The sequence below is a fragment of the Agelaius tricolor genome, unplaced genomic scaffold (genome assembly GCF_023055355.1).
Source record: "Agelaius tricolor isolate 1412-34295 unplaced genomic scaffold, bAgeTri1.0.p SCAF_17, whole genome shotgun sequence".
Classification (NCBI taxonomy): domain Eukaryota; kingdom Metazoa; phylum Chordata; class Aves; order Passeriformes; family Icteridae; genus Agelaius; species Agelaius tricolor.
This window is the reverse complement of record NW_027269277.1, coordinates 5,868,258-5,891,930: the sequence shown is the minus strand read 5'-3', so window position 1 is coordinate 5,891,930 and position 23,673 is coordinate 5,868,258. Positions and strand designations below refer to the sequence as shown.

General features: G+C 54.5%; 1 long non-coding RNA gene across 1 annotated transcript; it reads left to right on the top strand.

Moving 5' to 3' along the window:
- Window positions 1-924: 924 nt before the first annotated feature.
- On the top strand, window positions 925-11,136 carry LOC139597519 (uncharacterized). The gene is made up of 2 exons (XR_011681625.1): window positions 925-1,183; window positions 9,587-11,136. It is a non-coding gene; the product is annotated as an uncharacterized lncRNA (long non-coding RNA).
- Window positions 11,137-23,673: the final 12,537 nt, after the last annotated feature.

The window sequence follows — 23,673 nt, the reverse complement described above, 5'->3', positions numbered from 1 at the left end:
CCTCACCTGCACTTCTGGGTGCTCACCTGACCCAGTGCTGTGCCAGGTAAGGCAGCAGGGCCAGCACAGGAGCTGCTGTCCCCTGTCCTGGCTGGCAGCTCCCTCCCAGTGGCTGCACTGACCTCTGAATAAACAAACCTCTGGAAAGGCCTTTCCTAACCCAGCCAAGTCCAAACACAGCCCACATTCCTCTGATTGTAAACTCCCAGTGCAGGACACACTCCTGGGAATGAGCTCGTTGTGTTTTCCCTTTGATTCCAACCTCTTGGGAAGATTAAACAGTGTCATCAGCAGGTTAATGCCCAGTGACCTCCTGGCTCCAAACATTATTGCCTTGCAAACAACCCTGACATTTCCATATTCCTGCCTTGCCCAAGTGTACAGCAGCCACGTTCCAGGTGCTGCACTGGGAGCATGCTGGAAAGGAGTGCAAGGATGGGAAAGGGCTGGGATCCAGCTCTAAGGGCTGGGAGAAGCCAGGGAGTTCCCTAAGGGAGCTAAAATCCATCATCCTCCAGGGAGCAGATGTCTCCCTCACCTCCTGCTCAGGTTCCTGCTCCCTGGGCAACTTATCCCAAGGCCTGACTGCTCTTCCAGTGAAAACATTTTTCCTAATATCCAATCTGAAGCTCCCCTGTGCGACTTGAGGCCGTTTTCCTTTCTCACTTGGGACACAGCAGAAGCAATCGACCCCACCTTGCTACAATCCCCTTCCAGGTGCTTGTAGGGAGCACTGAGGTCACCCTGAAACTGTGAGATCCCCCCAGAGCTCCAGCTCAGGCTGGGACCCCAGAACTAGGTAAATTTGCCTTGTTGTAGGCGTGGGGTCACAGAGAAGGAGCCTTCCCTGAGCGTCCCAAGCACGGTGAGGTTTCTGCAGGAGACAGAGGAGAGCTGGAGCTGTTTGGGCTGGGAGGAGGCTCTGCATCCAGGAAACTCCTCCCGTGGGAGATGAGGGAGACCTGGCCACCCACAGCCTTGGCTTGCCAGGAATCCAGGCTTCCATCTGGCCAAAGCTGTGCCAGAAGTGTCGCTGCCATCGCCACCCCTTTCCCTGCATCTCCCTCCTCCTCTGCTCGCCCTGGAACTAGCTGACTTTTTTCACAACCAGGAAACAATCAAACAACCTCTTGAGCTGCTCCTCCTCCTGCCAGCACGGCCATCTCCCCGAGCAAAGGATGCTGTGAGTATTCCCAAGGCCTGGGGCTGTTCCGTGCTGTTATTCCAGCCTCCCGGTGGGGAAAACCCTCCAGGCTGCAAATACCTGCGTTTCGTTAAGTAAATAATCACACCCGATAAAACATCCAGGCTGTTGGGATGGAGGAGGGGGGAGCAGGAATGCAGGCGTGGGGATGAGGTGCTGGCAGTCCCAGTATGCTCCAGTAGGTAACTGGGAATGCTGGCACCGCTGCAGAGGAATTAATGAAAAGCTTTTAGGGGGGGTCTGTGGGGGGGAGTGTTCCATTTGTTCAGAATGAGCAGAGCTGGGAAATGCATCCAGCACAACTCACCCAGCCTCCTCGGGAAAGGTTTGGAAACTGCCTGGCTGTTCCAGGCTCCCAGGGGGCAGAGGAAGAGGAAGGTGGGTGATCCCAGTGGAGGGAGAGGTGTTCCTAAAGCTCTGGGGGACTTTCTGGGTGCTGGCACCTTCAGAAATGCTGTGAAGAGAACCCAGCTCTTGTGGGTTCTCCACTCTGCCCCTTTTCCAGGGCCACTGAGGAAGTTCCTGCTGGAGCCAGGCTTTGATCCCGAGTGTCCTGCCTTGCTGCCTGCTCCAACCACGAGCCCCTGGTGCTGCTGCCTCCCTGCAAAGTCCTCTCCAGGTTTTTATGGCTCACCTGTTTGGGAGACTTCACACGTTCAGAACCGAGGCTTTAAAACCTGTGGAGAGAGTGGAGGAAGGGAAAAGGGGAAAGAGGAGTTCAGCCAGGAGTGAAACACTCAGGAGGTGTTGGAGCCTTGGGCTGGGCCTCATCAGGGTTATCCAGGTCCATCCCAGACTATGGAAAGGCAGCTGGGGGCTTTGCCCTTGCCAGGATCAGGGGGAGGGAGGTGTGGGATAACCTGTGGGACCCTTGGGAAGGCCAGGAGGAGTGGGGTGGGATCAGGAAAGGCTCGTGCCAGGCGCAGGTGGGCCTGATGGACAGCTTAGAGCCGCGCCTCGGATTGTGAGCTGGAGGTGCAAGCAGGGCTGAGAGGCTCCTGGAGTCATTTCTCAGTCATTTATTCATCTGTAATTGCCTGTCTGCCTGTCTCAGAGCTAATGACTGGCTGGGAAGATTTGCAGTTGGGTTTGCAGGAGGTAATTACATCCCAATCTCGCTGGATGACTGTGCCTCCAATGAAGATAAACTCCTTGGAGTGGGGCTGCACATGGCAGGGATCAGTTGTATTCCAGAGCCCAGGCATGGCAGGGCAGATAAGGAATGTTTGCACTGCTGCTTCTTTATCTGCTGACCTATTAAAAGCTTTTCTGTCTGAAGGGAGTGAGGAGCCACCAAGGGGGTTAATCCCACAGCTCCTCACTCCTGATGGATGAGATTCCAGCCTCCTGGTGAGACTTGATCACTGGCCTGGGGTTTTGTGGGTGCTCCTGCTCCTTTTTTAGGCAGGGCTGGGTTGGTTTTTGAGCTGCACCGAGCTGAGCTGCAGGTCAGACTCCAGCAAAAGGAGTAAAAGGGAAAATCCAGCTGATGCCTGGGACTGAAGCCCTGTCCTGGGGGGACAGGGAAGGGGCTGCAGCAGCAGGACATGGGTGGGTTCAAGGCTGATGTTTGGATAAACCCTTGCTCCTGTTCAGGAGCCCTTTGCTTATTCCAGCACTGCACAAGAAGTTTCTCACTGTCCCTGTCCCCTCAGTAAAGTGTCACTCAAGTGCATAATTTGTCACCAGCTTTGTCACCTGAGGACACTTCTGGAACATTGGATGGCCTCATGCAGTCCCAGCCCTGCTGTGGGTCCTGGCTGTGCCATGGGGACATCCCAGGGGACAGCAGGAGTCACCTTTGCTCTCCTCAGGCCTCTCCTGATGTGACTTCAAACCCTGGCCCAGCTCAGAGAACGAGCCAAAGCTCTGAGGATAATTCTGGAACATTGGAGGGCCCTGTGCAGTCCCAGCCCTGCTGCAGGTCCTGGCTGTGCTGTGGGGACATCCTAGGGGAGAGGAGGAGGCACTTTTGCTCTCCTCAGGCCTCTCCTGATGTGTGACTTCAAAGCCTGGCCCAGCTCAGAGAACGAGCCAAAGCTCTGAGGATAATTCTGGAATATTGGATGGCCCTGTGCAGTCCCAGTCCTGCTGCAGGTCCTGGCTGTGCTGTGGGGACATCCTAGGGGAGAGGAGGAGGAACCCTCACCCTCCTCAGGCCTCTTCTGTTGTGTGACTTTAAAGCCCCAGCCCCGCTTGGAGCACGAGCCAAAGCTCTGAGCTCATCCCTGTCCCAGGGAGCTGCTAAACCCCCTCAAATCTTTCTTGTTCAGCAGCACTTCATATAAATCCCGTAATGTGCGGATCACTGCGGCTGCCAGCGGCTCTGGGGCCGGGGGGGGATGCTGGGGGGATGCTGGGGGGATTATTGCAGTCCCTGCTCCATTCCCAGGGGATCCCGGGAAACCGCGGGCTGCCAGCAAACGTATGCAGGATGGAGGCACGCCGGGACCCCCGGGAATCAGCTGGCAAATGGCATGCACTGGGGATGGATTAGCAACCCATTAGGGCGGAGAATCAGGGCTGCCTTCCTCAAATCCCCCCTGGAATGCCGGGATTCCTGCCTTCCATCCCAGGCTCTGTGCAGGGATCATCGGCATCGCCTCGCCCGGAACATCAGCGAGGGCTCAGGGCAATGCACAGCCCTTCCCAAAGGGAGGGCAGGGATTTCCTGGGATGAACCCAACAGGTCTGCCCTGTGCTGCAGGTGCTGGGTGTGGATGTGGCCGAAGGAACACTCGGGAACACTCAGGAACACTCAGGAACACTCGGGAACACTCAGGAATGACTCAAAGCTGCAGCTGGAGGAGCTGCAGCCACGCAGGGAGAGCCTCTGGGCACAATGTCCTGTCTGCTTTTCCCCTTCTCTCAGGAAATCACTGCCCAAGAGGCTTCCAGGAGCAGCATGATCCCAATTCCCCCTTCCTGCTTTGCCAAGGAGTTCATCCTGGTGGCCAAGGAATGACTTTTAATCTGATTTCTCTCTCTCCAGAAATAATCATCTGGAACTGGTGACAAAACCAGGCATTTTGTCCCTGAGGGTCACTGGATCCCTGCTGGGATCATGACCTGGTAATTGGAGGTGATTGAGAAATGCATATTCCGAAATGGGATATTGGAATCATCAGAGAAATCCTTCTTCCCACCAGGGAAAATCAAAAATATCTGGAAGTTTGTGCTCAAAGTGAGAGATTTCTGGCTGCAGAGGTCACCTTGGGATTCTGGGCTTAAATCTGGGACAGCCCCCTCACATTCCACTCAGTCCCTGGGTTTGCACAGCTCAGGTCCCAAATCCTTTGGGAATTTCGTGTGGAGAGTTTTGCAATGGGAAGAACTCCCTATTGCCACCTACTTGGATGCAGATTGGTAGCACTTTGAATCCAGTTCAGAATTCCAGGAATGGGTTGTGTTGGGATGGAAAAGAGCAGGAGGAAAAGGGAAAGTGCTGCTGTGATGCCATGGGATGCTCAAAGAGATCCCTGGCATTCAGGCATTGGGATCAGCCCAGCTAGAAGGGATTAAGAAAATAATAATGACATTTTTGCTTCCTGGAAAACAGGATTTCATCCAAAATAAAACCTTTGCAAAAGGGGAAAAAAAATGAAGATAAAAATAGCCCAAAGAATGAGCACAGCAGGAAAATTCCGAGCTGGTCATGGAATGAGCGTCAGCATTCCCTGTTTGTGAGTTCCTCACTCAAATTGGGTTATGTTACAATACTGGAATGAAATAAAGTCGCTACAAAAGTTACTTTTTAAAAGCTCTTTGCATCACTGGTATAAAGCAGAGGCTTCCTGGTGAAACCAAAATCCAAACTCTGGGATCTTTCTGGATCTTTGTGGGTTTGGGAGAATGGCAGCAAGACCAGAAATCCCAGAGAAAGTGGAGATCTTCCTGCCTGAGAAGGCAATGGATATTAGGCCAGTCCATTTCCTTCATTTCTTGAATTATTCCTGTATTTCTCTTATTCTTTGGGCAGGTGAGGCAGTGAGGGAGGCTCCTGCTCCTCACAGCACTGTGGGAATTGAGCTTTAATTCCTCCCTGCCTGCTCCAGCCACACATCCTCCCACTGGCAAAGCCAGTCCTGAGCCTCACACTAACATAAACCCAGGTCTGCCACTTGAGATTAAACTCAGCTTGGAGATTCTGCCTCCTGTACCCATGCAAAGCTTCCATTCCAAGGGAGCTGCTCCCTGTGTCAGGATGGGCAGGGAACGGAGAAGAGGCAGAAAATTGAGCTATTTTCTTGTTCTTCTACAAGATTTTATTGCTCTTTTTCACATGATCCTCTTCATTATTTTCTTTTCCCTCGGGGAATGTTGTTCATTTGTTGATGATCTGACCTGGCGAGGGTGAGGATGAGCTGTGGGTTTTGGCCTTGCTGACCTGTTCAGTGCTGTTGGTGCCTCAGCTCCCACACATCCACAGTGCCCAGTCCCATGGAGGCAGCACAGGGAGCAGGGGGTGGCACAGGAGGCTGTGGGAAGCTTTAATTACCCCAATTGTCCCCAGTGCCTGAGATCCTAATTGCTAATAAATGTTCCTGCTGAGTAGCTTTTATTTTTCCAGGGCGATGGAATAACAGGGAAAATATGTGAAAGTCTCCGGATTTCTAGAGTGTGTTTTTCTTTCATTTATAGTTCCCTAATTATGCTGTCATGGGCTGCTGAAAATTGGACCCCCCTGCCTTCTTCCCTTCCCAAAAATGACCAAATAAACAGAGCAGTGACAACCTAGCTGGGATAAAGGAGAGATGGAAGGGGTGGTTCTGTATCCTACTGCATCCAGCCCCAGAGCTCACAGCTGCTGCCTCTGCCCTGGAAAGCTGGGATCATGGAACCACACTGGTGATGTGGGCTGTCATTCCCAGCTGGATCTGCAGTGGAGGTGCTCTGGGACAGCCACAGCCTCTTTCCAGAGGGATGTGGATGAGGTGAAGCTCAGGTGAAGGGTGGCAAGCTAGGCTCTCTCCTTCTCCTTCTCCTTCTCCTTCTCCTTCTCCTTCTCCTTCTCCTTCTCCTTCTCCTTCTCCTTCTCCTTCTCCTTCTCCTTCTCCCTCTCTTGTCTTCTTCACTGTCTTCTTCCCTTGCCTTTTCCCTCCTCTCCCCTGATCTCTTTTCTCTTTTTTTTCCCTTGCATTTTCCCTCTCCTCTCCCCTCCTCTCCTCTCCTCTCCTCTCCTCTCCTCTCCTCTCCTCTCCTCTCCTCTCCTCTCCTCTCCTCTCCTCTCCTCTCCTCTCCTCTCCTCTCCTCTCCTCTCCTCTCCTCTCCTCTCCTCTCCTCTCCTCTCCTCTCCTCTCCTCTTCCATGTCTTCTTCCCTGGCCTTTTCCCTCCTCTTCCCTGATCCCGTCTCTCTCTTCTTCCCTTTCCTTTTCTCTCACCTTTGCTCTCTCTTCCTCCCTCTCCTCCAGGATCCACTCTTGCCATGGAAAAGCACTTCCCCTTCAATCCTGGGGTACTGTCAGCACACCCCGAGCTGCTCTGCACGTTTTAAATAACATTTCACTGAGCTGAGTGTGTGGTACAGAAACCACAAGTGTGAGGATCCCACAGTCCATAAATATAAAGGAGTGTACAGAGAGAGAGGAGACTCCAGAGGGGGAGCACAACCAGCAGTGGGATCACACCTCCAACCCAGTGTATTGCAATCCATGTAAACCACAAAGTGCAAAGGAGGTACCATAAACACAAGGCAGGCAGCACAGAGCTCCAGGAAGCCTTTTCCAGGTTTTGGTGTGCCAGGAGCTGAGGCAGGAGATGGCTTTAGGTCTCCAAAACTCCTGGCTTTTTTTCCCACGTGCAGAAGGCCTGGCACTGGATTGGGTTACTAAAGCATTCCAGTCCTATTCCCACTCACAGAAATCTCTGCCTCCCTGAAAAATTCAAACCACTTCATTTTATTTCTCCTCTTCCCTTCCCCCTCCCCTGGCTGGGCCCTGCCATTGCCCAGGTGGGCTTGTAGCCCATTAACCAAGGTGCTGAGGGTACAGAGGCAAATTCCACAAGGCAAATTCCACCTAAGGAACCAGGACTGATGGTGCCAGGAGCCTCCCAGGGCTCCTGGAGCTCTGCTGTGCTCAGGGCAGGGTGACAGAACCACAACCTGCAGCCATTCAGGGCACCCTGTGACACCCCCTGGCACAGGTTCAGAGAAGCTGTGGCTGCCACATCCCTGGAAATGTCCAAGGCCAGGCTGGACAGGGCTTGGAGCAACCAGGGATTGTGGAAACTGCCACATGTCCCTGCCCATGGCAGGGGTGGGACTGAATGGGATTTAAGATCACTTCCAACCCAAACCACTCCATGATATTCAGGCCCAAACAGTTTCTGCGACCTCATCCCTCTCCTTGCCCTCCACCTCTCCCATCCTCTCCCCTTGTCCTCCACGATCCTCTCTGGGAAGGTGCTGTGCAGATTTTCCTGCAGAGCTATTAAGTTCTTGCAGTTTCCCTGTGGATCCTATTAGCCAAAGAATCTGCTCCATTTCCAGAGCTCTTTTTTACTCTTTTAAATGAAAACACTTCAAAATATGTCTATGTACACCTTGGCTTGGGGATGGAATTTCAGAGCTGAGGCCGTGCATGCGCATTTCTGCCTCTTTCCATCTCAAACATTGTCTTATATCCACAATGTATGAAAAACCCATTAGAGAATTGGTTCCCTGAGCAGGCTGCAGCTCTTTCCCAGCTCCAGGAGTCTGGGTTCCTGCTGATCCTGCCATCCCTGACATTTCCCCCCAGCCCTGGGTGTGCAGCCCTGCCTGGCACTGCTCCTTCCCCAGCTGAGGGGCCAAACACTCTGGGATCCAAAGCATGGATGGATTTGTGTCCATGGCTCCAGCTCAGCCTGCCTGGGGGCTCTCAGGGAGGTTGGATGAGCTCCATGCAGATCCTACCATGTGCCCAGTGCTGAAATCCAGTCTGTACCATCCTCATGGGATCCCAGGATGGTTTGGGATGGAAAGGACCTTAAAGCTCAGCTCATTTCACCCCCTGCCACGGGCAGGGATACCTTCCACTATCCCAGGTTGTCCCAAGCCCTGTCCAGCCTATCTTGGACGCTTCCAGGGACCCAGGGACATCCACACTTCTCTGGAAAACCATTCCAAGGCCTCCCCACCCTCACAGGGCAGAATTCCTTTCCAACATCCCATCTAACCCTGCCCTGTGGCATTAGGAAGCCATTCCCTCCCACATCCCTGTGTCATTGCCCCATCTCTCTCCATCCCGAGTCCCTCCTGCCCCCCCAGCCCAGGGGTGTCCCCATCCCTCGTGTCCCCTCTCCTTGGACGGGGCTGTGCCTGCAGGCTGCCTGCTGCCGCCTGTCCCCGGCAGAAAGCTCAGCCTGTGGTGCCTCACAAAGCTCCCTTTGAGCCCCGAGTGCCGGCGGGGGGAGGCTCTTGTGCCTGCGGCTGGCGAGTGCCTGCAGAAGGACTTTGTGAGAGGCACCGGCAGTGCCAGGAATCTCATTACAGCCCCTGACTGGCGGCCGGGCGAGGATGGCCCCAAACAGGCACCCAGGCACCGCGGGACCGGAGCTGAGGGGCTGCAGAACCCCAGACCTGTCCCGTCAGGATCCCACTCCCAGGCTTTGTGCAGGATGGGAGAGCAGGGCAGGAGCTGAGCCAAGAGAGCCCAGCTCATCCCGAACACTCCCTCCGCCTCTCCGTCTTGATTGAAGGAATTTCCACCCTGCCAAGCGCTGGAGCGTGGAATTGCTCCCCCTCAGCCTGGCTGGGCTCGCTAAGGGTTAATGTCGGGGCCAGGCAGAGAATCCATCTCCATTTCAATGCTTCGTTAAGAGTTTTGTGGTGAAACAAAGCAAAGCCATCCAAGTTTGGTGACAATTTTCCCACAGTCATCCGCGGCTCTGATTCATTTTCAGCCCCAGATTGGAGTGGTAATAGCCCGACCACAGAACATTTCCTGGGGATTAATCACGGCTGGGAAAGGGCTGCAGCTCCGAACTGCGCTCCAGGTGCCCCCAGATCGTCCTTCTGTGTCAGGAATTAGCGGCTGCTGAGGTCACCCCCGCTCTGCCGCTCTCTGGTGCAATTACAACCCAATTCCTGCTAATTACCAGCAGGTTCAGACATCAAGGTGCCGAGAGCTCGCAGCAAAGCCCGGCTCCTGCCCTGTCATTCCCGGCCAGCTGCTGCTTCCAGGGCATTGGCAGGCATGGAGATCCACGGGGAATCTCTGAGGTGCTTCCCTGTGGTCCCTCTCTTTGTGCCTTGTGGCACCTGGGCTCTCAGGTGATGGATGGATGGATGGATGGATGGATGGATGGATGGATGGATGGATGGATGGATGGATCAGACTTCTTTCCTCCCAAAGCCTGCAGAACATCCCCAGGATTCAGACACCCCACTTTCCTTCCAGGGAGGGAGTCGAGCCTGGAAAAGCAAATCCCAGGACATCATTCAAACAAAAGCCTTTTATCCATGCACAACCAAGAAATTCCTGGTTGGAGGCGGCATGAGAAGGGCTGGCTCCAAGGGTGGCTCCTGGTCACTGTGCTGGATGTGGGGCCCCATTTTCCACCGTTTCTCCAGGGAATATTCAGGGGAAATATTCATCCAGGTCCATCCAGTTCCTAATGGCAAAAGCAGCCTCTGGCACAGGAGCTGCCCATCACTCCTGGGAGCTGTGGGACCCCTCGCTGGGCACTGCAGCCACGTCCCCACCCGGGGATGCCCCGAGGCCACGGGGAAGGGACAGGTTCTCCATTCCACCTTTTCTGCCTCCAGCTGCCTGAACGGGAAAAATATCCCTGGAAAGGGACCCCACAGGGTGATCCTGAGCTATTTCAGACTCGTTTTAGAAACACAAATGCCTGGGGGAAAAGAGAATTTGTGCCTGTCCCAGCTGAGCACCAGCATGGCACAAGCACCAGCACCAGCGACGGCGCTGGCATTGGTACCAGAACCAGCACCAGGACCAGCACCAGAATCAACATCAGAACCAGAACCACCACCAGCACCACCAGCAGGTCCAGCACCAGCACCAACTCCAGCATCAGAAGCAGCTCCAGCACCAGCTGCAGCCCCAGCCCCAGCTCTGCTCCGTGGCCACAGCTGCCTCTGGCTGTAGGTGCCACTGCTGTCCCCATTCCCCTGCCACCTGGCTGCCACTGGCTGCTAGGTGCAGCCAGGTTTCCAAGCCTGCCTCTGCCCAGGAGCTGCAGAAGGGGGAGCCAGCACATCCCCCCCTCCCAGCCTCCAGCCCTGCCTGTGCTCTGTGGCTGCACAGAGAGGAGGTTTGGGGCTCCAATCGCTGTTTGCTGCCGTGTTTTGTACAATAATTAAGCACCTGCCTTTTGAAGGCCCCTTCTCATTGCTGGGAACATTCCCCAGTGCTGTGTCCCTCTTTAATTTCCTCGGGCAGTGCTGCCTCCCATCACCCTTCCCATTTCCACGGCATCGAAGCACACGGGTACCTGCATCCACCTCTTGTGCCGGAGCTTTGAAGTTGAAATTCCATCTCCCTGCATGATCAAATCTTTGATTTCTGATTAAAGCTGTCAAAGAAACAGTTTCCTACCTGCTGAAAATTCAGATTTCAAATGAAATAAAAAGACAAAATCTGCATTGGGCTAAAACATAAAAATACCTTTTCCATGGAGCTAAGAAAGGAAAACAGCGTCAGCACAGGTTGGTCCCAGCGTTTTATCTTGGCTGCAGCCTTTGCTTTCCCTCCTTCCACTTCTTTTGTTATGATTGGCATATTTTTGGAAATATGAGCCTGTGTTAAGTGAGAAGACAAGGAAATTTTCACTTTTGGAGCAGCAAAACAAAATCTTCCTGAAAAAATGTATAGGCAGGTGTGGGGTTTTTTTTCTTTCCCCCCAACTTTTGGAATTGAAATTGACCCATCAAAACCTGTCCTAAGGAATGAGTGAGGATATAAATAAATAAATGTTCCTGGTTTGATCAGGCACGAACAAGAATGATTATTAAATTCCCAGATAACATCCCATCCCCTGGGATCTCCCTGATGGACACCTCGGCAGACGCTCCCCTCCCGCCTGGCACATCCTTCCCAGCACAAACAATGGGCCCAAAAAGGAAAGAGGGAAAAGGCCAAACTCAAAAACATCCAGCTGGGAGCTTAAATGAGAGGCCTAGATGGAAAAAATAGCCCTTTTCCATGACATGGAATGTGTTCCTTCACCAGGAGGCTGCACACATGTGGGAAGTGAATGTGTGGATGAGGGAAGTGCTTGGATAACAGACCCTGCTGTGCCAGGGAGGTCTGGATTGGGAAGGATGGGGGATCCAGTGCTGGGATTTTATGGATTGTTGCTTCCCATGTCTCAAATCTCTGCTGTGGGAGGAGCCAGCCCAGGCAGGAATGTTTGCAGCCAGCCCTGGTATGGGAATGAGGAAGGTGAATCCAAGGATTTGAGGGATAAGTGCTTCTCAGGGGAGTCAAAGGCAGGGGGATTTTCCATGCCTGGCACAGGCAGCTGTGGGATTTACGGGGTGGGGATGGGTGGCAGTGCTGGGTCTGTGAGCAGAGGGGCTGCCACTGCTCCCTCAGGACATTCTGCTGTCCCCTCACTGTCCTGGGTCACAGGGACAGCCTGGCAAAGCCATTCCTCTGTCCCCTGCAGCCACCAGGATTGAGGAGGGGGAGGAAAGCAAAGGAAAATCCAAAGGCATCCAGGTCTGGGGGTTGAAGTGGGTAAGAAATCATCTCCCTGTCTTTGGGTACAGAACTGGGACACAAACCCCTTCTCCAGTCTTTGGGAACAGAACTGGCAGACAAATCCTTTACCCCAATCTTTGGGAATAGAATTAGCAGAAAAACCCCTTTCTCCAGTCTTTGGTTGTAAAGTTGGGGGACAAACCCCTCCTCCAGCCTTTGGGAGTGGAATTAGGGCACAAACCCCTTCCCCACCCTTGGCACCCTCCCCACAACCCTGTCCCCACCAGGCTCCATGGCCCAGGTGCCCAGGGGGCTGCGTTCCCAACTCCTGGGTTTAATCTCCACATTTATGGGCCATGTGCAGTTATTTAACAGGTCTGGCCCGAGCAGCAGCGTGTGCCAAGAAGGAACAATCATCCCTCATTTCCCAGCTGTGACATCATCAGCTCATATTTCACGGATATGATGTCACTGCTGCGCAATAGGACTCGAGATTTTCAAAAGGTTTTTATTAATGCTGAGGCTTTTTTGGGTGGGTTTTTTTTTTTCCCCTCTGGTCTGGCCAGAACATCTGGAGCTGGGAAACTTCAGAGTCCGGAATATTCAGGAGTTGGAGCAGACAGAATTCCAACCCACAGGACTTCTGGGAGTGAAGGAGGACAGATAACGATGTGGGGATCCAGGAGTCACAACCAGCTGTGGAAAAATCAAAGAGCAGCAGGAAGGGGGTGAGGCAGGAGGGGTGAGGGGCTGGGGACGTGTCCTCAACATCCATGAGCAGGTTGGGGACACCAGGCTGAGGAGGGGACACCACAGAGCCACACTTGGGATGGTGGCAGAGGATAAGTGGCACCTCCAGGGTGAAGTCCATGCCTCTGCTTTTCCAGAATAAAGGAATTTTTACATGCTCACAGAAACCTTGGGAAGCTGGGAAGGAGGGAGGGGAGAGGATTCTGGGGGAGACGGTCTGCTGGGCAGGCAGCCTGAACTGGGGATAGGGGACAGAAACCTTGGGAAGGTGCAGCAGGAATTGGGAGGCGGGATGGAAGCCTTGGGAAGGTGCAGCAGGAATTGGGAGGCGGGATGGAAGCCTTGGGAAGGTGCAGCAGGAATTGGGAGGTGGGATGGAAGCCTTGGGAAGGTGCAGAAGGAATTGGGAGGTGGGATGGAAGCCTTGGGAAGGTGCAGCAGGCCTGGACAGCGCTGCGTGTCCAATGTCAGCAGGATTGGGAAGCACTCCCTGTGGCACCTGGCTGTGAGATGAGCATCCCTTGGGATGTTTGGCACCCTCCCAGGATCCCATCCCTTACTCTGCATCTCCCATGGCCTCAGGTGCCTCCCTCCCACAGGATTCCCCTCAGTGAAAGCTCTGGAACACCTGGAGCTGCAACAAGGTCCTAAAAGGACTGGGATGACCATTCCTTGGAATCCCTAATTAATCCATCCCAGCTGCATCCCTTTGGGGTTCCCTTCCCAGCAGCCCTCGTGCAAGAGAGCACAAGGAGTCCCAGACAATGGAAATGCTTTTTCCATGAGCAGAAGCCGGAATGTCAAGCACGGCTGTTGGAGAATCCCATGGAACTGATGTCACCACACTCCAAGCAGCGGGTCCCCTGCCACGTGCCAATCCCAGAAAAAGGTCATTCCCTGGTTCTGAATGAGGAACAGCCTGGAAATGGCAGGAATTCTGGTGCTCCGTTCCGTCTTGCCAGGATTGTTGTAACCCATTTTTCCGGCTGCAAGCTTTTCTAAATCCCTCAGGAGCTCCGTGGGAGCCCCGAGCCTCTTCCAAGGGAGCCCAGGCAGCTCCGGTGGCTGCACCGAGGAGAGAAAGGTTGGAGAATGAAGCCTGACAAGCTGATGAGATAAACTGGTCAGATCAAAGACTGACAGCAATAATTGTACACGGCGTTGCTGTGCAAAGCTAATTTAGACACAGATGAGCCCATGACAGACTCACTGGAGGGTGGCAGACGAGCAGGGAATGGAGAGCACTTCATTTATCCTCCCTGGAAGCGGGGGGAGCGCCAGGAGCAGGCGCTGGGGTGGCTTCTCCCTCACTCTCTCTCCTTCCAAGTTATCAAACTTCATCTGGTTCCTTTGCTGCAAATTAGTGAGGAAGGACAGAGAGGGAAAAACACTGAATCCATCAAGGCTCCTGCTTGTTTCCCAGCCCACCCAGTCAGGATGATTTACTGGGAGGGTGGGGAGATGCTGGAACAGACTGTCCAGAGAAGCTGTGGCCGCCCCATCCCTGGAAGTGTCCAGTGTCATTTTGGACAGGGCTTGGAGCAACCTGGGATGGTGGAAGGTGTCCCTGCCCATGGCAGGGGTGGCACTGGATGAGCTTTAAGGTTGTTTCCAATCCAAACCACTCCGAGATTCTGGGATTCTGTGGTTCTGCAAAACAGGGACTTGATTTTCTCCTGCAAAGCCCAGCAAAGCACCACATTTTCACACCATGTGGGGCTTTTGCTCTGTTACAAATCAAACCAGACCCATCATTTCTCCCACTTTATTTTTTTCCAGCTCACTCGGATCACTGGGAATCAGAGGAGCTTCTTCTTCTGATGGTATTCAGGCTTGCCTGCTGCTTTGAGTCTCTGCAAAGAAATCCTCTCCTGGTTTCTGCATCCCCATCCCTCTTCTCTCCCCATCCTTGGCAGGAACCAACGCCTGGAGATGCAAACCCTGTGTCCTACAGCCAACACCGGCACAGGACAGGTTCCCTGGCACAGTGAGGCCCCTGTCCCTGCCCCAGCACCTCTGTCCTGGGGATGCTGCTGCCTGCAGCCCCCGGGGAGCTCTGGCTCCGGGCCGGGAAGCAGCGGGATGCAGGCACCAGCACGGGCTGGCAGACGAGGGAGTAGCTGAAAGGAGAAGAATTTTCACTTCATATTTTATGCAAAACTGACACTTTCCGCCCAAGACAAACGCTGTGCCCGCCTCTCCCGCCCAGCACAGGCAGGATCCATCCCGAAGGGAGCGAGCAGAGGTCCCCGATCCCGTCCCGAGCTCCGGGCAGGGAGAGCCGCTCGCCCCTACCCTGCTCCCGTGCCCAGCCCGGCTGGCTGTGCCGCAGCTGCCAGAACAATGGCAACAATCCCAAGAACCCCCTCCCTTTCCCGGGAATACTGCGGGCTCCTGGCAGCTCCTGCGCACACAATTAGCATTTCTCGTCGGGCGGGGGAGCACAGATTGCGCGCTCTGCGGAGCGTTTTGCACAACAGACCGAGCCCAATATGGCCCTGCTGGACGCGCAGCTAAAAGCGACTCGGCGGCAGGACAGAGCCAGCACGGCTCCGCCTGGGCACGGCCCCCAGCGCACCCAAGGAAGGGCCGAGAGCAGGGCGGGCACTGCCCAGCTTTGATTCCCGGCAGGCTCTCACCTTTTCCTTCTCCAAGGATAGCAGAGGTGGATATTGGTGGGTCCAGGCTTGGAATAAGGGATGGGACATACAGGGAGCTCAAGGGTCAGGGACACACAGAGCCATAGGATGGTTAGGATGGGAAGGGACCTTAAATCCCATCCAATCCCACCCCTGCCATGGGCAGGGACACCTTCCACTCTTCCAGGTTGTTCCAAGCCCTGTCCAGCCTGGCCTTGGACACTTCCAGGGATGGGACAGCCACAGCTTCTTTGGACAGTTTGTTCCAGCACCTCCCCACCCTCACAGGGAAGAATTCCTTTCTAATACCCCATCCAAATCTCTCCTCCTTTAGTTTAAAGCCATTCCAGTGTACCTAGGGGTTCACACTGGGTGATACACCTGTTCCAGGCTGGGAGAGGATGGACCTCCACAGGCTGACGCTGTTTGTGATCCTCCTGCTCCTCAGCTGCCAATACCAGGGGATCTGTGCTGCCTCTGCTGCCAACGCCAGCCCACGAGGGTCACACGTGCCAGTGACACTTTGGCAGCTCAGCTGGTGCCTGGTCACTTTTTAAACCACTCCAAACCAAGCTCACACTGCAGCTCAAAGTGCCACTTGGAAGGATCCCCAAAGCCGTGTCTGTCCAGGGAGGCTGGATTGGTAAATCCAGGGAATGCCAGACTCACATCCCATTAAAGCCAGCCCAGCCCATGGACAGTAGCGCTCTGTGATTAATTGCTGTGCTTAAAACTCCTATTTATAGCCACGCTGCAAGTGCTGTGCCAGGGAGAGCAGAGCCAGAGGCTCCTCCTCCAGCAGCTCCCAGGGCTCAGCAGCTGATCCACAGCCTCAGGCTCCCGGGATGTGGAGAGCTCAGCTCCTTATCCATCCAGAGCTTCCCTGTCCTCCTTATCCTGCTCACCCACAGTCCATGGGGATCCCATTGGCCTCCCTGATCCCAGCGGTGGTGCTGTGGATGTGGATGGATGCTGCGGATGCCATTGGATGCTGTGGATGTGGTTGGGGGCTGTGGATGTGGTTGGGTGCTGTGGATGTGGATGGATGCTGCAGATGCCATTGGATGCTGTGGATGTGGATGGATGCTGTGGATGTGGATGGATGCTGTGGATGCCATTGGATGCTGCTGGATCCCCACAGGGCTGAGGAGCTTTGTCTGGAGCTTGGCACCTGCAGCGATGTGGAAACAGGACCTGCAGGCACTGGTGCTCCTTGACCTCGCATCACCCCAGAGCCAGCACTGGATTCCAGCAGTCTTTGATGCCCTGGGAGGCTCCAGGCCTTGCCCCAGGCTTCCCTGGGCTTTGCCTGAGCTGCTGTTTGGGAAATGAGCTGTTGGAGATCCAGGTGTTCAGGCAGCAGCTGAGAGAACTGGTTGGGAAGGACATCTTTGGGTAGTGATGTTCTGCATCCGACAGGTTCCTACCCTACAAACAGTTCTCTTTACCCTGCACTTTTCTTTCAAACAAAACAAACAAAAAAGGAAATCCATTTCACCCTGCCTTTATTTTCATGACAGCCCCATCTCTTATCAATGTTGAGGTACTGAGCAGGGAGGGTTCAGAGATATTGCTGCCACCAGCATCCCATTGCACAGGGCATTCTGCTGCTGAGAGCATCCCACTGACCACAGCATCCCACTGCCCAGAACATCCCACTGTCCAGAACATCCCACTGCCCACAGCATCCCACTGCCCAGAATATCCCACTGACCACAGCATCCCACTGCCCAGAACATCCCACTGCTCAGAACATCCCACTGACCACAGCATCCCACTGCCCAGAACACCCCACTGACAGGAGCATCCCACTCCTGTGAGCATCCTCCATGCCTTCTTTTCCTGTCCCCCTCTTCCAGTCCCAATTTGGGCAGTGTTGGGACAGGCTGGTGGTGGGGAAGGGAGAGGTGGCTCCTTGATCACATGGAGCAATCCATGGCAGCCCCATCCAGCTGTGGATTTGTCCTCTGCCAGGAGCCTCCCAGCCCTTCCCTGGGCAGCCACAGCTCTCCTGCCTGGGAGCTCCCGAGCTGCATTCCCACCCTGTGGGGTTTGCGGTGGGGAAATATCCTGAGTTTGTGCTGTTTGGGATGTGAACGTGTCTGGTGGGGAATGAAACCCCCCCATCCACACTCACACACACAGGGGGAGCCAAGGGGGAGGGAGCATTTCCACATGGACACAAAACAATCCCTATTTGTCTCCAAGACAGACCCCACCGCTGGGTTTCCTGGGGTCACGCAGCTGCAGGAACATGTGGAAAAGAAATGTCTCTCTGCTCAGCACTGGACATTGGTGTAATTCAATCTATTGCTCCCATGTGCAAGAAATCCACCAAAGTGGCCCCATTCCAAATGGCAGGAAATGCAGAGTGTCAGGGACAGAGGCAAATCCTCTCCCAATCCAGGACTTTATTTTATTTTAATTGGGTTGGACTGGGAGAGGCGATGGAGGTTGTGTGTGGCTGGGGGAGGCAGCAGCACAGGCTGGGGACATCCCACTGTCCCTTTCTGGGTCACACATCACCACTGGCCTGAAACTGCTGGGGAGGAGCCATGAAAGCTCACCTGGCCCCCAGAGCAGAGGTGTCTGCAAGTTCCTGCCACTCCCATTCCCAAAATCCCTGCCACATCCTCCCAAAGAAGCTCACAGTGACTTTCCACATGACCACCAGCACAACAAAGCTTTTCCCCTGGGATTTTGGTGCCCAGAGATCACCCTCTCCCTGCAGACCTTCACCCCAACACCTGGGCTCCCTGAGGAGCTGGGCTGGTCATGCCAAGCTCCAGTTAAATCCTGTTTGATTCCCTGGAACGCTGCTCCAGGATGTGAGCTGAGGTTACCTCAGCTGAGCCTTAAATGGATTTTTCCGTTAAGAGAGGATTTTTTTGGTCTTGTTTTATTGAAAAGGAATTTGCAGTAATTAGCTCTTACAGGGGATTTCACTGTTCTCTCTCCTCCTCTAAAGCATAAAACACTTATTACAACACATTGTTTAACGTGATCTCCACTCCCAGGGATTTTTCTTTCCCCGTGTGATGATCCAGCCCTGCCTTTGGACTTCAAGGCTCTAAATCTTCCTGCAGCCCTCAGCCATGCCCTGATCCCTCTGCCTGGATCCACATTTATCTTTCCCCCCTAGTCCTTGGTGCAGCTGGAGATGAGAGAGCTGGGGAAATAAGGCTTTTTTTTTCCCCCATTTCCCCTGATTTGCCGGATTCTTGTTGGGCAGAACATTCCATGTCTGCTTCCATGGGCAGCCAGGGAGTGGCTGCCCCTCACTGAGCCACGGAGAGCAGATTTTTCCTACAAACCAGTGCCTTCACCTGTGTCAGGCTGGGCTTTATTTGGGCTGTTGGGCTTCATCTTCCTCCTTGAAGAGTGGGCTGGGAGCAGAACTGGGAGCAGAGTGATCAAATCCGGGTTAGGACACACCAGATTATCCCTCCTGCTCCAGGATAGCGACATTCCCTAAACCCCTGTGTTTTCCTGTTCTCATTCCCAAGCTTTTCCATCACTCCTTACAGCCCGTGGGCTGACCCCAACCCCTCCCTGGCTCTCCCTCCATCTGTTCTTGGCATTTGAGCCTGGATGAGTCTCTCAATGGTTCTCCATCCTTTCCAGAGGAGGCTCCCAATGGTTCTCCATCCTTCCCAGAGGAGTCTCCCGATGGTTCTCCATCCTTCCCAGAGGAGGCTCCCGGTGGCTCTGTCATTCCCACTGTGGGTGGAGGTCTATTTTCCCTCGTGAGGGTGTTCAATCTGCTCCTGCTCCACGTCAGCTTTGTCTGAGCCCAAGATTAAACCTCGGCGTGCTCGAGTGCTTGTTCTCGTTGCCGTCACGCCGCCCCTTTCAAGTCTCCGTACAAATCCTGCCCTGCAGCTCCCTGATTGTGCTCCTGCTTCTCCTCTGAACTGCCTCCCATCCATCAGCAGCGCTCCAGCGGCAGCGCAGGTGCAGCTGCGGGAGCCTTTGCCAAGAGCCCCTGGTTCTCCGCGATGCCCCGGCACAGGGACCATGGCCAGGACGCTGGAGGGGACCCGGTGCCAGCCCCGGTGCCAGCCCAGCACGGGATCACTCGCCAGGGCCATTCCAGACAAAGCCGTGCCACGTTCACAGCTCCTCTGGTCGCTCTGTCAGCTCCCATTAGGGGCCTGGGGAAGCAGCACTTGCCGAGGCTTTGCAGGATAATTTGTGTGTTTAATACACCTCAAACCCACGTTAGGCTGCAATTAAGGCAGGGGGAGGGAGCCGGAGCAGAGGAGACGCCGACCTCCCGCTGCCTGCTCAGATCCTGCTGCTTTCTGTGCCGGTGGAGGATGCCAGGGAAGCTGGAATTAGAGGGAGAAGCCTAATTTGTCATTTGCAAGTCTAAGCCAAAGGCTGGGCTGGTGGGAAGAGAAATGGGAGAGCTGGGAGCTCCTCACGGGAAATTACCATTGAATGAGTTGAGCTGAGCCAAACTGAGCATCCCAGCTCACTGGCAGCAGCTGATCCAGGCTGGTGGCTGGAACCAGGGACATGGGACTGTGGGGTGGCAAGAGGGGACCCCACAGCCCGGCAGAGCTGTCACACAGGTCACTGCAAGGAAGGTGCTGCAGCCCAGGCCGAGGCCCAGCTCCACACTCTGTTCAGGGAATAGGAAATTCCTGTTTCTGACACCACCAGGGCATTTTTCTTTGACTAGTTAATACTTTTGTTGTGTGCAGCTGGTAGAGAAAATGCTCAATGTTGGAGAAAATAAAGCGGGAACAGCTCATCCCACTTTAGTCCTTGTAGGATCCAGACCTTGGGGTCCGCAGTGGTGTTTAACTCATCCCATTGGAAAACAGAACCCCCTGTGACACAACCATGAGGAACCCACAGACCTGTCCTCATTCCAGTCAACACAAGCAGGAACTGGGAGCTGCTGGGAGCAGGGAAGTCTTTGGTGAATTCTGCAGTGGGATTTATTCCCCGAGCTCGACACAGATCCAGCTTTTGCTGCTGCCAGAAGGGAGTTCCCACTCCATTCCCCCACACAGGACAGGGAACGCTGAGTGTGACCCACACACGCCCTTGGGCAGAGCCAGAGCCACAGCTCCTCCTCTGGTGGCCTTCCCATGGATGTCCTGGTGTGTGGGGAGGATGGGGACAGGGATCCTCGGCGGTGGGAGTGGCACAGCTCTCCCCGCACCAGGCAGGAGGGATTTCTGCAGGAATAAACTGAATCCCCCAGATTAAATATGTTTCAAAGCTAATCAGAAGGAGCAGTGTGTGGGAGCCAGGCATCCTCAGAACTGTCAGCAACGTTCCCTTTTTCCTCAAGGGCTGCTTCAGAGGGTGCCAGCTCCTTCCTCAGCATCCCTGTTTAGCTGGGTGGGAATTCGCCTCGGGCAGAGCTGCTGCAGATTTCCAGGAGCACAGGGGAGCCTTGCAGAGTCCAGCAGGAAATCCAGCAGGAGCTGGGATGGATCCTGGGCAGCAGAGACCAGAGACCCTTCAAAGTCCAGCGGCCACTGAGGCTTGCAGAGCCACCCCAGGCTCTGGGAAATGGAAATGCTGCTGCCAGCTCTGCCATGGGCTCCTCATTCCCAGTTAAACCAGGACTGCAGCTGCTCCTCTGGCCCAGCTTTGCTGGGTTTCTTTGGGAAGTGGGAGGTCTGTGACAGTGACCCAGGGCTGCTGGAGCGGGGTGGGGAATATGAAAAAGTGGAGCACACGGAAAAGGGTCAGGCAGGCTTTGATCCAGGAGCAGTCCTGTGGAGGAGAACAGGGAAGAGTGGGGAGGGAGCACCGATGAGCTTTGACCTTGGTCTGAAACACCTCAAAACATTTCTAGGGCTTGGTGATCAAAATATCCCTGCTGCCCCTGGATTCCTCAGGCAGAAACATGCTCGTGCTTGAATTCCCAGCCCAGGGCTGTGGGCTGGCAGCACCTGCACCCCCTGTTTTCATGGAGGAGCCTCCCAGTGCAGGAGGCTTTGCCAGCAAAGCTGTCAGTGCTGGGTAATCTCCTCTTTGCTCGGGAAGCCAGCAGGTATTAGGATGAAAACCCTTGTGAAGTCAGGTGAGCCCAGGTGTAATCCCATAAACCGTGTTCCAGAGCCCTCCAAAGCTGCTCCTCCGCGCTCGGATTTCCAGAGCTCTGTGAAGATCATTTACAGGGAGTGACAGTGTACTGGGAACAGGGACTGGGGTGTCCCTGCTCACTGGAGCATCTGACCCTGGCTGTCCCTGTCCCAGGCTGCCATTCCCGGGGTCAGGAGCAGTCCTTGGACATGACCCTGCTTGGCGAGGGAGGAGAGGAGCCCTGGGGTGCCCGGGGCTGCCAGAGCTCTGCTCTCCCAGTAGCTGGAACAGACCAGATCCCAACAAACCTCAGTTTCCTCCCAGATGCCAGGCCCTAAATCTTCTCCCCATTTCAGGCCTTGGCCCTGAGGTGTGGCTGCTCCAAGGGCAGGGAGAGCAGCTGGCACAAAGCTGGACACAGCAGCTGGGCCTGGGCTGAGCTGGGCCCAGCACTGCAGCTCGGGACCATCAGCAGCCCAGGCTTCCCAAACTCCAGCAGGTGCCCAATCCAGCTCCTCCTTTCTCAGCTTTTTACATGGGCAGATGGTCACAGGAAAGGAGGAATGGTTTTAAACTAAAAGAGGATATTTAGATTGAATATTGGGAAGAACTTATTCCCTGTGGGAGTGGGGAGTCTGCGGCACAGAGTGTCCAGAGAAGCTGTGGCTGCCTGGAAGTGTCCAAGTCCAGGCTGGACAGGGCTTGGAGCCACCTGGGCTAGTGGAAGATGTGCCTCCCATAGCAGGGGGTGGGAATGAGATGAGCTTTAAGGTTTTTTCTAACACGAACCATTCCATGATGATTCCATGATGTTTTCCCCAGAGCTGGCAGCAGCAGATGAGCCATCCTGCCTGCAGATCCCATATGGAGAGCACAGCAGGGTGTCAGGAACCTGCTCCTTCCCTGACACCACAGAGCCTCTGCTTCCCAACCACTGCACCTCCATGGAAACTCTATCCCTGCAAACACTTGCTCCCTTTATATCTTCCTCCTTTATTTTTTTATGGAGAGGCCTTGGAGGAGAGGGGATTGCAGGGGGCTGGCACATCCCCCCTCCCCCTGGCCTCTCAGAAATAAAGGGATGCAGCTGGAGGGGCAGGAGTTTCTGGAGCAGTATGGATGGGGTGAGAAAGTCATTACCTGCCTTGGGTTTCACTGTGGGAATGGCTGCACCTTTCCCTGGGAATCACTCGTGTCTGGGGGCACGGGGAGGGGGGAGAGGGGGAGGAGGGAACAAAGGGGCAGAGAAAGGGCTGGAAGCAGCATGGGAAGAAAGGAAAAGGGAAAGGGGATTGGTTTTTTTTTTGTTGTTCTTTGCATATAGCCATGGAGGGGCTGAAATGAATTACCTGTCTCCAAAGCAGGGGCGTTTGGGGAATAATCGATTGAACACGCCACAAACTTGGATTTTATGGCTTCAGGAGCCCGGCTGGGGCTGGGGGAAGTGGGGGAAGAGGAAAACTGTTCCACACTGAGGGGACACTTCAGGGGATGGGTTTGTCTGGCCTTTTTTTTTTTCTTTCTTCTATTATTTTTCCCCTCCTCTCTCGGTTTGGAGTTCTTTGGGTTGGTTGTTGTTGTTGTTTCCCTTTTTCCAATCTTCCCTTGGGGATTTTCCCTGTTGTTCTGTAGTGGGGGAAGAGAACTGGATTGTGTTTCTCCTGCTCCCAACTGCAAGGAATGACATCAGCCCGAGGTGTTCCAGCATCTCCTCCCTCTGCACTCCTTCCCTGCCCCAAACTGCTCTGGAATTTGGAGTTTAATAAGGGATTATTATTTCTCCTGATCCATGATTGGGTCTGGAATGGCAGTGGCGGCGAGGGAGCAGTGGATGCATCCAGCTGGTTTCTCTTGGCAGCTTGCAGTGATCCTTGAGGACCATCCCAAACCCTTGCTTTGCTCCAGCACCCCTGGATCCCAGCCCTTCCACAGGGACAGCTTTCCTGCATCCCTTGGCACCAGGGCCAAGCATCCCTGGAGTTTTCCCTGAAGAGGTGGCAGCAAGAATTGGTCCTCAGATGTTCCAAGGGCCTGGATTCTGTATCTCCATTCCCAGAGCCACTGGACACATCCCTGCCTCACCAGCATGTGACTGAGGAGCAGGAGGCAGCCCCCAGACCCCCCAGCCAGAGAACAAAGGTGCAGAAATTAAAAGACAATTTCCAGAGCTGAAAGTAAATTCATGGAAAAGAGGAGGAACACGGCGGAGCTCGGGGGAACGTGAGGATTCCTGACAAGCTCCTGGTGATATTTGCCAGGAGAGTCATTAACTCCCACCATGGGAGGAGGGATCCAGCTTTTCCAGAAGGCCCAGGGTCAGTTCCTGGGGTTTCTCTACCTCCCTGGTGCTGTTTTCCAGCATCCCCACAGGCTGGGATC